Source organism: Macaca thibetana, chromosome 4, assembly GCF_024542745.1.
Source record: "Macaca thibetana thibetana isolate TM-01 chromosome 4, ASM2454274v1, whole genome shotgun sequence".
NCBI classification, from domain to species: Eukaryota; Metazoa; Chordata; class Mammalia; order Primates; family Cercopithecidae; genus Macaca; species Macaca thibetana.
The window spans coordinates 146,732,550-146,745,936 of record NC_065581.1 but is presented as its reverse complement, the minus strand read 5'-3'; the positions used below and the strand labels follow the sequence as shown (position 1 = coordinate 146,745,936).

At 36.2% G+C, this 13,387-nt stretch overlaps 1 protein-coding gene across 9 annotated transcripts in view; it reads right to left on the bottom strand.

Annotated features, from left to right (window-relative positions):
• CEP85L (centrosomal protein 85 like) overlaps positions 1-13,387 on the bottom strand; it is a 239,010-nt gene that overhangs the window by 163,116 nt on the left and 62,507 nt on the right. The gene's annotated exons all lie outside the window — the stretch shown is intronic.

Below are 13,387 nucleotides of genomic sequence, written 5' to 3'. Positions count from 1 at the left end.
TCCACATATATGCATTAGCTGAGAATAATCAGGGCTCAGGAAAAATTCAATAATAATGCATGATAATATAAATAGGATATCCACATGGAATATGAAAACAATCCATTTTTTCTACTATCTACTAAATTTTTTCTACAATCACTTAAAATTTTTAATTATTTTACATTATTTTATTTGATTTCCTTAATTATTATTTAATAAGTTTAATAGCACAGCATTTTCCCACTCTTAGCTTGATTTGTCCTTTTAATTTAAATATTTTTTAGCTAATTTAAGTTTTTCAATGTTCTTTCAATGTTTATTTTCACTTATCCATTTTTACTTAACTTTTATTTGACTTTTTCTGTTTTACCCATCATTTATTTTATTGTCTAGTACAGTGCTACTCAAAGGATATCCATGGACCAGTGCCAATCTGTACTATTTGTTACAAGTGAGATACAGAAATAAATAAGCATCTAGAAATTGTTACTGTACTATAATTAGAAAGAGAAATTTTTAATTTGTTAAACTTTATATAAAACCTGTAGAAGCACAAATCTTTACTAATGCCTAACACAGTGAGTCTCAATTTGGGGCTTACAGAATTACTCATAAAAAGTTAAGAAGTTCCCCACATGAATTTTAGGCTTTCATTTCAATGACAGTTCTTAAAAAATTAATAAGCACATTACAGATTATCTGAATAGCCACCTTAACACATTATTTCCACATAATTTCAATGCTCCTATATCTATATAGCAATCTTAAAAAGATTTATCACGTAATTCAATGTCCCCATCTGTGTTTTACGGTTGAAATAGCAGTTGCTTCTAAGTAAAGAGCAAATGACATCACTGGGTATTTACCATTATTTGAAACAAGATAGCTTTACAGAATTATTCCATGATACCCTATTGAAACCGGCATGCGAGGAATGCCTTCTGGCAGTTTAAACATAAGGGTAACAAAACAACAAACATGCATAAAATTAATTATACCAGTTTCTTTTAACCACACTTTGAGGAACAGTCGTTCTCTATGTTAATATTAAAATCAAAACATATTAACAAATTAATAAAACCAGACCTAAAGCTACTTCTGTCATACTAAGCTCAACATTAATGATTCATTTTTAATAAAACATTGTCACATTATTTTAAAGTTTTATTTAAATGCAATTTATCACTTAAATTTAGACGTATATACTTTACAGATGTATAAAGTACATAAGCAGCCTTAAAAGCCTTATACATGTAAATTAACAAATCAAAATTGAAAAATATTGTCCAAAGACACACTTTTACCAGCTTTGAGGTCCAGAACAACCACTTAAAGCTTTGTAGATTCTACACTTCTCTCAGAATGAGACTTCAATTCAAGTGATTCGACACTCACATTAAAGCACCAGAAGAAGGAATTCTGTCACCAGATCTATTCTAATTCTGAGCTGTGGTCTCTAATCTATACCAAAATGTTTTTTTCAATCAGGTAACATCCCATCTAAATGAGCTCAAAGTCCTACCTAAACCATTATCAAAAATGGCAACCAGCCTAGTCTCACAAGTGCAAACCTATTAGCCGGATAATCTTTTTTTTTTTTAAGAATACCCACCAAATAGCATAAATAGGCTGGGACTTTATGTAAATGAAAAATAAATATAAGAAAATATACCAAATCTCACTAATAGTGGGAGAAGCGAAAAAGACAATAAATTTTCTGGATTTTTAAAACTATCAAGTTGACAAATGAAAGACTGGTGTCAACCAAGTGAGGGGAATGTTCATATATTTTTGTGGTCTTGCAAATTGGTACAACCTTTCTAAAGGACAAACTGGAAAGTGATATCTAAATTTCAACATAGACATGACCTTCTACTGAGAATTTATCCTAAGGGAATATCAGACAAGTACAAATAAACATGAATATAAGGACATTCCTGACAGCACTGCTTAAAGTAAGTAAATGCCTATGAACAAAATATATACTGTAAATTAGTTGATAATGTTTAAGTGCTAAAAATGATTTTATCAACCTATTTTTTAACATGGAAGAACGTCCAAAATACATTAAGTGTGTATGGAAGAGAAGCATTTTACGTAGCTATATAAATAATATGATTCCACAGCTGGAGAAGAGTTTGTACATTTACATACATGGAAGAAGCTTTCAGGAGCTCTGTAGCTAAATGCTAACACTGACTATGTTTTACTAAAGGAAGAAATACATTACAGGAACATTTACTCCATCTTTGGTTACTATTATTATTCATTCTACCAGTTTATGTGGGGAAAGGCTGAAAATTACGTATACTGATTTGCAGATTATATCAACATTTGATTCTGAGATTAGAAACCAGCTATAGATCAAGATACATAAATTCAGATTCCTAGTAACAATTTTTACAAAAGCTGCATAAAATGGCTAAAATTAAAACTCTCGCTTTTAGGCACTATAACTATTTTGAGCAGTATAAAGTCACGCTCCATTAAAGCCCACAGCACACCTCTACCCTATTTATTGTTGACAAGTCTTGGCCAATAAGCAATCTGTAGATTAAAAGGAAATAATCATTCTCTCACTCCGTCTCCACTCACTCACTCACTCCAGTAATGGGGAGGAAAGCCCCACTGTATATACTAATGCTATGGTGTTGTTATCACAAGTTAGGACAACCTTCAATCATTAGTCTTGTATAATTAACTATTGCCAGAAAAACAGTTCAACAAAACCCTTTTCTGTCAAGAGCCAGATAGTAAATATTTTCAGTTTTGTAGGTCACTCAATCTCAGTTTCAACTAGCCAATTCTGCCACTGTAGTCTAAATCAGCTGTAGACAATAAAATGGATGTGGCTATGTTGTAATAAAACTTTATTTACAAAAACAGGCGACAAGTCAGATGTAACCTGGGGACCAGTTTGCAGACTCCTGAGATGTAGGGTAAAAAATCATTCTAACTGAAAATATTCCCTAAAATTCAACAGATTCATAATAAGTAACTCCAGCCATCCTTTATTTGGAAGAAAAGTAAGCTTATCCTAGACGACATATCAGCAAGCCAGGCTGCTCAGAATCTGACAATTCATGAAAGCACTACTGAGATTTTTGAAGGATTACAAAGACAAATAAATGTCAACAAGTGTTTCAGGTTTCTTTTTCAAGAATAAGTCATCTCAGTTTATCCATATGGTATGGAACTCTTGGACAATGTCGAATACGTGTGATGGTTAATTTTATATGACAACTTGACTGGACCTTGGGGTGCCCAGATATGCAGTCAAACATTACTTCCGTGAAGGTGTTTGGATGAGCTCAATATTCAAATTGGTCGACTGGATAAAGCAGACTGCCCTGCATAATGTGGGTGGGCTTCACTGAATCAACTGAAGGCCTGACCAGAACAAAAAAGCTAACCATCCCCTAAGCAAAAGAGAATTCTTCTTGCCTGATCCTCTTTGACTAAAACACTGGCTTTTTCCTACCTTCAGCCTTGAACTGATCTCTTCCTGGGGCTTGAGCCTACCAACCTTCAGACTGGAACTATGCTATCAACAATCCCAGGTCTCCAGCTTGCCAAATCACCTCACAGATCTTGGGACTTCTCAGCCACCATCATCTCATGAGCCAATTCTTAATTAATTAATTAATTAATTAAATCCTATTGGCTCTGTTTCTCTGGACAACTTGAATATAATATTGAGAAAACTAGAAAAAATCTAATTTTGTCTACAGATGTGAAAATGGGGACAGTCTTCTATTTGGAAAAGAACAATAGTTGTAATCTTCAATTTCCATCACAGTATCTCAGTATCATCTACTCAATAAGATACCTATTCCACAGATTTCCAAGGCACATCAGTACAATCTCAACTATCTGTTATCTAGCTCTTACACAAAAAAAGCTATGAGAAATGACAGGGAAAATGGTCTAAGACATGCTATCATTCCACCCCTCTAGAAACTCTAAATTCTATCTTTGAATCACAGAACAGTACACATTTAGAGCCTTTTTATTTCGCAACTCAGGGAAATGGTCTTCCTAAAATTTCCTCCAGTGTACTGCCACCTTATAAACTTGAACCTCAGATTTTTACAGAAGGACACAAAAAGTAAGCAACCACATAAATCATCAAATTGTTGTCTAGGCCGGGCAGGGTGGCTCACACCTGTAATCCCAGCACTTTGGGAGGCCAATGCAGGCAGACAGCTTGAGTTCAAGAGTTTAAGACCAGCCTAGGAAACATGGCAAAAGTCCATCTCTACAAAAGAAAAAATATACATACAAAAAAATGTTTGCCTGCGTGCATGGTGGCACACGCCTGCAGTCTCAGCTACTTGGGAGGCTAAGCTACTTGAACCTGGGAGGTTGAGGCTGCCTTAAGTAAGCCGAGATCATGCCACCACACTCCAGCCTGGGTAATAAAGCAAGACTCCATCTCAAAAAAAAAAAAAAAAAAAGAAGTTGTCTATATATTTAAAAAATTAAAGGTAAACACTAAAAATATTTGCAGATATGGTACTAAGGCATAATTATAAAGAGATCATAAGCAAACTAAAAAATAAATAAATAAATACTAAATGAGTTTAGTCTAAATGGACAAAGGACAAACCCCAAAGGGAAAAACACAAATAAATAAAAACCTCTGAAAAATAATCCAAGCCCACTGGTAAACAAGTAGTATCAAATTCAGAAGACATGCTATTTTTCAGCTATCAATCTAGCAAAAATGTTAAAAGAACAAAACAACAGTATTCCTAGATACTCCCACACACTGATAATGGCAATGTTAATCTGTTCATTACAAAAACACAAACTTTTGATAGGCTATTAGGCAATATACATCACGTGTGGCACATGCCTATAATGCCAGCTACTCAGGAAGCTGCAACAAGATTGCTTAAGCCCAGGAGTTCAAGACCAGCCTGGGCAACACAGTGAGACTCTGTCTCAAAAAAAAAAGAAAAGAAAAGAATTAACTATATAAATTGATCTCCTCCCACCTGAACTAATTTTCCTTAACCTTTAAGTATAACTATGTCTTTAAAAAGAAGATCTGGTATTTTATGTGCCTCAAACACTGAAGATGATTAACAAATGTCCTGAAAATAACATTCTAATCTTTTAATTTAGACTGAAAAAATTCACAGTCTGAGAAGAATGACATGACTTGTCTTTAGACAAGTCAATCCAAAAACACAATACAGGAAGACGTACATGTGAAATATGCTGACCAAGTGATTTAATAAGGAAAATTTTCTCACAGAATAGTTACAAGACTGTGTTACTGAAATGGGAATATTGATATCTAGTATGCACTGTACACATAAAACTTAAAATAAGGCTGAATAATCTCTGGCAATAATGTCTTACCTAAAGACAAAAGCACTGCTGTAAGAACAGCAAAGATCCCAAGACACTCTACATTGGAACTCCTCTTTGGAAGACAATATGTTACATTTTTCAATACTAATGTTTTTAATACTAATTTTAATTCTTTTAAATAGAAAACTGAGCTGCCTGGGGATAACATTAAAAATTCTGAATATTTCTCAGACAGGAAGATTAGCATTAAATAAAAAAGCAACCTATTCTATTTCTGAAGCTCTTTTATTGGAAATAAAAATGCATACAGTATCAAGTCTTCCACAGTATTTGAATATATATGTAACTGCACTGAGAACAAGAACTAATCTCACTGAATATTTTAATGATAGCTCTAAATCGAAGAAAATAAAAATACTACTGACAAAGCAGATTTATACTTTTAAATAAGCTGAATACAGAATACAAATCAAGAATACAAATTGCAATGTTTTTCAGAATGCAGATTATCTGTCACCCATTAGGTCTTAAAATCAACTTGGAAACCAACCCTTTCAAATAAAACAGTAGATAAGGCGTGTTTACCCTCATATTATGTAAGTAGCGTGTGGTTCACATTTTAACATCTCTGAAATATTAACAAGTACTTTTGCACAAAGAACCTATTCTGTTGCTGGAATAACTCCACTCAAGCCAGCCTCTACTCTACTATCAGAATTATCTTCTAGAATCAAGCATGTTTATGTTACTCTTCTACTTACATAGATCTATGAGCCCCTTACGGCATATGACATAAAATTCAAACTCCTTAAGTTAGGCAAAGTTCTTCACCAATTGTCAGCTTTACTTTGCAACTTCTACCTACAAAAACTATCCAGCCACACTTACCTAATCACTTCCTCCAAACAGATGAGACTCTTTCATGACTCCAAGCTATTTCACTTCTGTATCTTAAGAGTCCTATTTCAGAATTAACTTGTTCTGTCTTCCCTGATTCCTCTAGGTGGCATTAAATAACTACTACTTTGTTCACTCCCAATATATTATTCAAAATTCCAACAACATTTATTAAATTATATTAACCCATATGTATATGACTTTCTTCTCTCTCACCAAACTATGAAAAATGAAAGGCAACTTTTTTTAGTGTCCAGTACCTAGCATAGAGCTGCACACTTATACAGGGTCTCAATAAATGTAGTCATTATAACCACTGGACACCTAACAAATGTTCACAGAACAAAATTAGAATTTTGGAAGCCTTACAACTACAAAAATATCTTTCTGTTTAGAAGAAGGATTAAAACAGGGGTTTTGTTTGGTGGTTGTTGTCTGCTTATTTTAAAATCCAGGATATTTTAAACTATCCCTTGAGCCAGTATGCATTTAAGTATCTATTTAGAGATCAGTAAATATCTATCAATGCAGCTTTTTTCCAAAGTAATTTTAAATAATTTAGAGAGCTGACGGCCAACATTCCTAACATGGGAAAACAGTCTCCAATAGGTGAAAAGACACAAAAGTCACACAAAAAAATTAGAATATTAAACCATAAGAAAAAATGTTCACATTAACAGTAGCCAAAAAGAAAAAACCAACAAATCGTATACTACACTGTGCAGGATATCTAGCTAAGATGGCAGAAACATCACATAGTGTTATTTTCTCCATCCCAATCCTCTACTCCATTTCAGTACTATTTATCTCTAGGGTAAGTGACTCCAATAGTCTTAATTTGTTTCTTTTATCATAGAATTACCAGTATATCTCAGTGGAAAAGATGTGCACTATGAAACCAGGCCACCTGGGTGCAGGTTCATTCTACCTCTTATTAGCACTAAGTCCTCATAAATCACTTAACCTCTCTGTGCCTCAATTTCTTCATATGTAAGAAGAAAAAAATTATAGAAATAGTACCTATATTATAGGGTTGTTGTGATCAATGAACATGTAAAGTTTTTTGTTGTTGTTGTTTTTGAGACAGAGCCTCTCTCGGTTGCCCAGGCTGGAGTGCAGTGGCGTGATCTCGGTTCACTGCAACCTTCATCCCCCAGGTTCAAAAGATTCACCTGTCTCAACCTCCCAAGTTGTGGGGATTACAGGTACACACCACCATTCATGGCTAATTTTGTGGGGTTTTTTTAGTAGAGATGGGGTTTCACCATGTTGGCCAGGCTGGTCTCGAGCTCCTGACCTCAGGTGATCCGCCCTCTCAGCCTCCCAAAGTGCTGGGATTACAGATGTGAGCCACTGCGCCTCGCCTGTAAAGATATTTTTGAAAGTGCCAGGCATATGATTAGGATCTCAATAAATGTTATTATTTTTATTATTGTCCATGCATAGAAATTTTCCAGAAGGATAACTTAAAAACTATTAAAAATGGAGTGGAGGACTGGCATGAAAGGAAGATGAAAAAGCTTACTTCACTTTAAGCTTTTCTGTACTGAGTCAACATTTTACTGAGCATGTGTAACTTTAATAATGAGAAAAAAAAATCATCTGACAAATACCACATAACAATAATTCTTCTGCTCCTCATGAGGTACAGTACTCCACTCTCTTCCAAGTTTTTAACCTTGCTCTTTTCCCTCCCTATTCAATCAAGGACATCCACACTGTCACCAGCTTCTCTGTTAATATTAATATCCTACTAGCATGTTTACAACTACTTATCTCCTTCAAAACACAAACCCAATGCCCATCTCTCTGATAACCACCACTTTTTTAACGTTATTCCAAGAGATTAAGCATAAGCTTTCTATCCCTACGATCTCCAAAGTGAATACATGCATGCCAGGGAGTACATGAGCCAAGCCACTGGCAAGCTGCTGGAAGAAAACAACTTCTGTTTATATCGAAAAGTATCTTTAGGAAAAAGTAACATATTAAATTTTGCTATAATATTTAACATACAGGTTAACACTAGTACCCTTACTCGGATTGTCAGAGCGTTATGTTACATATATATAACATAAATGGAGGTGTTCTATACAGAAGACTTGACAGTGACACTCTCCTTCGTTCATTTGATTTTTTCATACAGTAATGCATTGCAGTTCATGGCTGGTTAAACAGATTTGCATATCGATAACATTACATAGTTTTACTTTAGCAACCTGATAAAATGGATTTGTGGCTCTAAAATATTAATGCAAAGAAACTTGAAGTTGAAAAACCTTAAGATAATACTAAAAATATAAGTATAAACAAGCAAGAAAATAGTCAAGTTGATGCTTCCCAATGCACACTCTTCAACATTCCTTTTGCAAGAGAAAAAAAAAATTACAAAATCAGATCTGACAGTCATATGGCACCAAGAATTTCTGTTTGAAAAAATAACCATTAATACCCATTAGGGTAAAGATGATGCTTTCAAATGAAACGCTCAATATGGAGAGGGCATATTGGAAATCAACATGACTCATGTATCTGCATACGTGAGTTGGAAAAAATAATTTTTAAAATATATCAATTATATGTACCACTAAAAAAAAGGATGCCAATTAAATGACACCCTGAATTACACGATGCATCCAGATATCAAAAATGCCAAAACATTTTTAAAGTACATTTTAAAATTGATAAAGTATAATAAATATTGCATACTTAAAATAGGAGCACTTGGGTGAAATTTTTACTGTTAGGCATGTCTAAAAAATGAGGAGTCCATTGATTCTCTATAGTCTCAAAACATTTGCTATACACCTACCCTACCCTTTTTATGAAAGGTTTGTAACAATGTGTCAAAGAAAATAAAAATAAACAACAGGTAGCCAAATGGGGAGGGGAACTGAGAAAGTGTGCTGCTCCAATCCCAAAAGAGATCCAAAGATCTGCTCAGACACGAAAAGTTAGGTTCTAACGAAACGTAAAATTCTAGGCCAGAAGAAAGTAAGAATCAAGAATAAAATAAGATCAGATTCCAAGACTGGAAATTAAACTTAAACAGTCACTGAAGATGCTTTCACTCAGCTAAAATAAGGTTAGCAGCATCAAGTAAGTATACTTTCTCACATAAACACACTAGACAAAAAATACCTACATTAAAATCTAGCTCAATCTAAGCTAATTGGCTTTTCTTGGGCTAGGCACGGTGGCTCACACCTGTAATACCAGCACTTTGGGAGGCTGAGGGGGGCGGATCACCTGAGGCCAGGAGTTCGAGACCAGCCTGGCCAATACAGTGAAACCCTATCTCTACTAAAAATATATATATAAAACAAATTAGTCCAGAGTGGTGGTGCACACCTATAATCCCAGCTACTTGGGAAGCAGAGGTTGCAGGGAGCCAAGATCACACCACTGCACTCCAGCCTGGGTGACAGAGAGACTCCGTCTCAAAAACAAAAAAAACGTCGTGTTCAAAAAAGCATTTTGGCAACTATTAGGAATAATAGCCACGTATTTAATTTAGTTTTTTGTAAGTCCTTTCTCCTGTTTAAAAACTGGGAAAATAAGGTACAGTTAACAACTAATGAGGCTGTTCATAAAACCACTACAAATATATACAACTTGGTGTTTCAGACAGGCTTATCATTGTCCTAGAACATAAGAACCATAAACAATACATTTAAATGGCTAAAGAAAAATAAAAAGTCTTAAAATATTTCAAAATAATTGAGAAAATTTATAAATATACGGAAGTTTTCTGTTCCCAAAATTAAAGTACTTAACTTCTAGTCTAACTTTTCAGTACATTATTCCTAAAATGAGACAGAATGCTCAGTATTAATGAGAATGCTTTAGAAAAGCTTCAGAAATGTCATGGCAAGGCCATATATATGTAATTTCTTATGGTCAGGAGGTAATCTCTGCCTCTACAAAAGCAATGTAACCAACTGGTAGAAAATGTTAAACTACATGAAACATAGTCCAAATCTTTCATCCCAAAATCTTCCAGAGAAATATATAACTACAAACTGTAGTTCATTTCAGAACTCTAAACTTTAATACTAAAAACTATTTTCAAAAGGAGTATCAATAAAGCAAATAAGTCACACTAACAGTGTAGAAAAGCATACAACAGTTTCTGATCTTATGTTAACTCTCTCTTTAAAGGAACTTAAAAATCCTATCAACCTTTAATTAATTTGGCACTACCTAATGAAGTCTTTAAACACTTTATGGCAGGAGAAAAAAAGCAAAAGTAGGGATAGAGTTACTTTTCTGAGGTAGATTCTCAGATCAGACAGAGGTTAATATAAGCATGAAATAAAACTAGATACAGTACTAAAGTCTGGTTCCCTGATTGAGAGAATCTTCTATTCTGATGGGTGAGAACACTGTTAACACTGGTTCAGATGCCCTGAGCAGACACAGTACTCTGGTCAAGACTTGGCCACTGTTCAATGTAAGGAATCCCAGGAAACCCTTCAGTCCCAGGCAACCTATGACACACATCCCCTAGTTTTTTAAAACTGAAACTTCAGGCAAACCTAGACAACTGGTCACCCTAGCTTAATAAGTGGTAAAGAGAAAGCAATTCAAATATTTATTAAGCACTTATGTATCAATCCTTATGCAATAAAGTCAGCTCCACTGGATTAGATAACCTCTAATTTCAAATTTTTAAGTATCTCACTGAAACTGGCCAAATGCATTGATGCATTTTGTTCGGACTCATCTTACATGGCTGCCTGGAAGCATGAGACTGGTGATCACTACTGCCTTCATACTCCTGTCTACCAGAACACTTCATTCTTCTGCTTTTACTCCTACCTCCCTGGCTGCTCCTTCTCAGTGTCTTTGGACAGCTCATCTTCCTCTGCCTGAAGAGAAAATGTAGTGTCCCAGGGCTTAGTCCTCTACTGTCTTCTCTATTCTCTCGGTGTGACCCATGACCTTTAAACACCATTTATACCCAAGTAATCCTCAAATTCCTGTCTCTCACCCAGCAACCTCCCCACTGAGCTCCAGCATTTATACCCAACTTCATACTCAACATCTCACCTGAATTTCTCAAAAGGATCTCAAATTTCACATGGCCAAAAAAGAACTCTTGATTCCATTTATCTTCCTTATACTCTCTCCCCACTGTCCTCTGCCCACTAACCTTCCCCATCTCAGGAAATGGCATCACTCAATTATAATCAAAGAAGCCAAAATTAAGATGTCATCTTTGACTGCTCTTTCCCTTACTTGACAACTCCAAACCATCAGTAAATCCTTAAGATTTCTCATGTATATCCCAAATCCATTTTCTTCTCTCCAAATCCAATCTAACCATTCTAACTCAAGCCATCATCTCTCACCTAATAACTGCAATGGCCTATTAGCTGTCTTCCCTACTGCTGTTCTTGCCCCACTCCTCTACAATTTCTTCTTCCACAGAATAGCCAAGACTGACTGTAAGCACCCAGGACAAGGAATATCTGTTCCATGTCTCCAATACATGGGAATAGTATCTGCCTCATAGTAGGCACTCAATGTGCTCAGGAGTGAAAGAATAAAGTCACTCTCCAGCATCTTCAGACATACGGAATAGAATCCAGACTCCCTACAACCCCTCAACGTTATTATCAGGCCTTCCTCACCTCACAGTCCTGCTCACTAAGCTCCAGACTCACTGGAGTTCTTCAAACTTCTCAAACTCATTTCTGCCTTGGAGATTTTTTTCTTCCCTCCACCTGAACACTTCTCCCTTCATGTCTGGTTTCTTCTCATCATTCAGGTAACAATGTTACCTCCTCAGAGGCCTCCCTGACCAGCCACTCAAGGAGCTCTGCCCATCCCCTGCCACCTCACCAATCTTCTTTTCCTCTTAGTACTTAACACTAGCTGAATCATCTCATTATCTGTTCACTTACTGATCCTCCCCTCTAAAATGCAAGCCACTACCAGGTAGCACGGTGGCTCATGCCTGTCATCCCAATAGTTGGGAAGGCCCAGGCGGGAGATCACTGGAGCCTAAAAGTTCAAGACAAGCCTGGGTAACAGTGAGACCTCATCTCTACAAAAAATATAAAAATCAGCCAGCAGTCATGGCACATGCCTGTATTCCCAGCTGAGCCTGAGAGGCTGAGGTGAGAGGACTGCTTGATTCTGGCAGGTCAAGGCTGCACAGACCTATGATTGCACCACCGCACTCCAGCCTGACTGACAGAGCAAGACACTGTCTCAAAAACGAAACAAAAAAACAAAAAACAAAAACCTAAAAAATGTTTTTAAAAGTAAAATACAAGCCTCCTTAGAGCAACAACCTTATCTTTCTTGTTCAATGATATATCCCCAGAGGCTAATACAATGTCTAGCATACTATATTTATTTAAAGAATAACTCACAAACATTTCTAATGCCAAGGTAACAAGCACTATGCTAGGTAACCATTTTTTTAATTAAAGGAAACAGAAAGCAAAATATTGATATGAAAAGTAATTTGGGGCCAGGTGCGGTGGCTCACGCCTGTAATCCCAGCACTTTGGGAGGCCAAGGCTGGCAGATAACAAGGTCAGGAGTTCGAGACCAGGCTGGCCAATATTGTGAAACTCTGTCTCTACTAAAAATACGAAAATTAGCCGGGCACGGTGGTGCACGCCTGTAGTCTCACCTACTCGGGAGGCTGAAGCAGAAGAATCACTTGAACTCAGGAGGCAGAGGTTGCAGTGAGCCGAGATCGCACCACTGCACTCCACCCTGGGCGACAGAACAAGATTCTGTCTCAAAAAAAAAAAAAAAGTAAAGTAATTTGATGTTATTTTTATGTTGATCATGCCCATCCTTAAATGACCCTACACAATAAATTGCTCTTCTTAGAACATTATTTTGCCGGTGTAAAATATGAAAATCTTTATAGTAGTAATAATAATAACATGTTATTGCTTAAAAATTGGCTGGGTGCGGTGGCTTATGGCTGTAATCCCAGCACTTTGGGAGGCTGAGGCAGGCGGATCACTTGAGGTCAGGAGTTCAAGACCAACCTGGTCAACATGGTGAAATCCCGTCTCTACAAAAATACAAAACATTAGCCAGGTATGGTGGTTTACGCCTCTAATCCCAGATACTCGGGAGGCCGAGGCAGGAGAATCGCTTGAACCCAGCAGATGGAGGCTGCTGTAAGCCAAGATCGCACCACTGCACTCCAGTG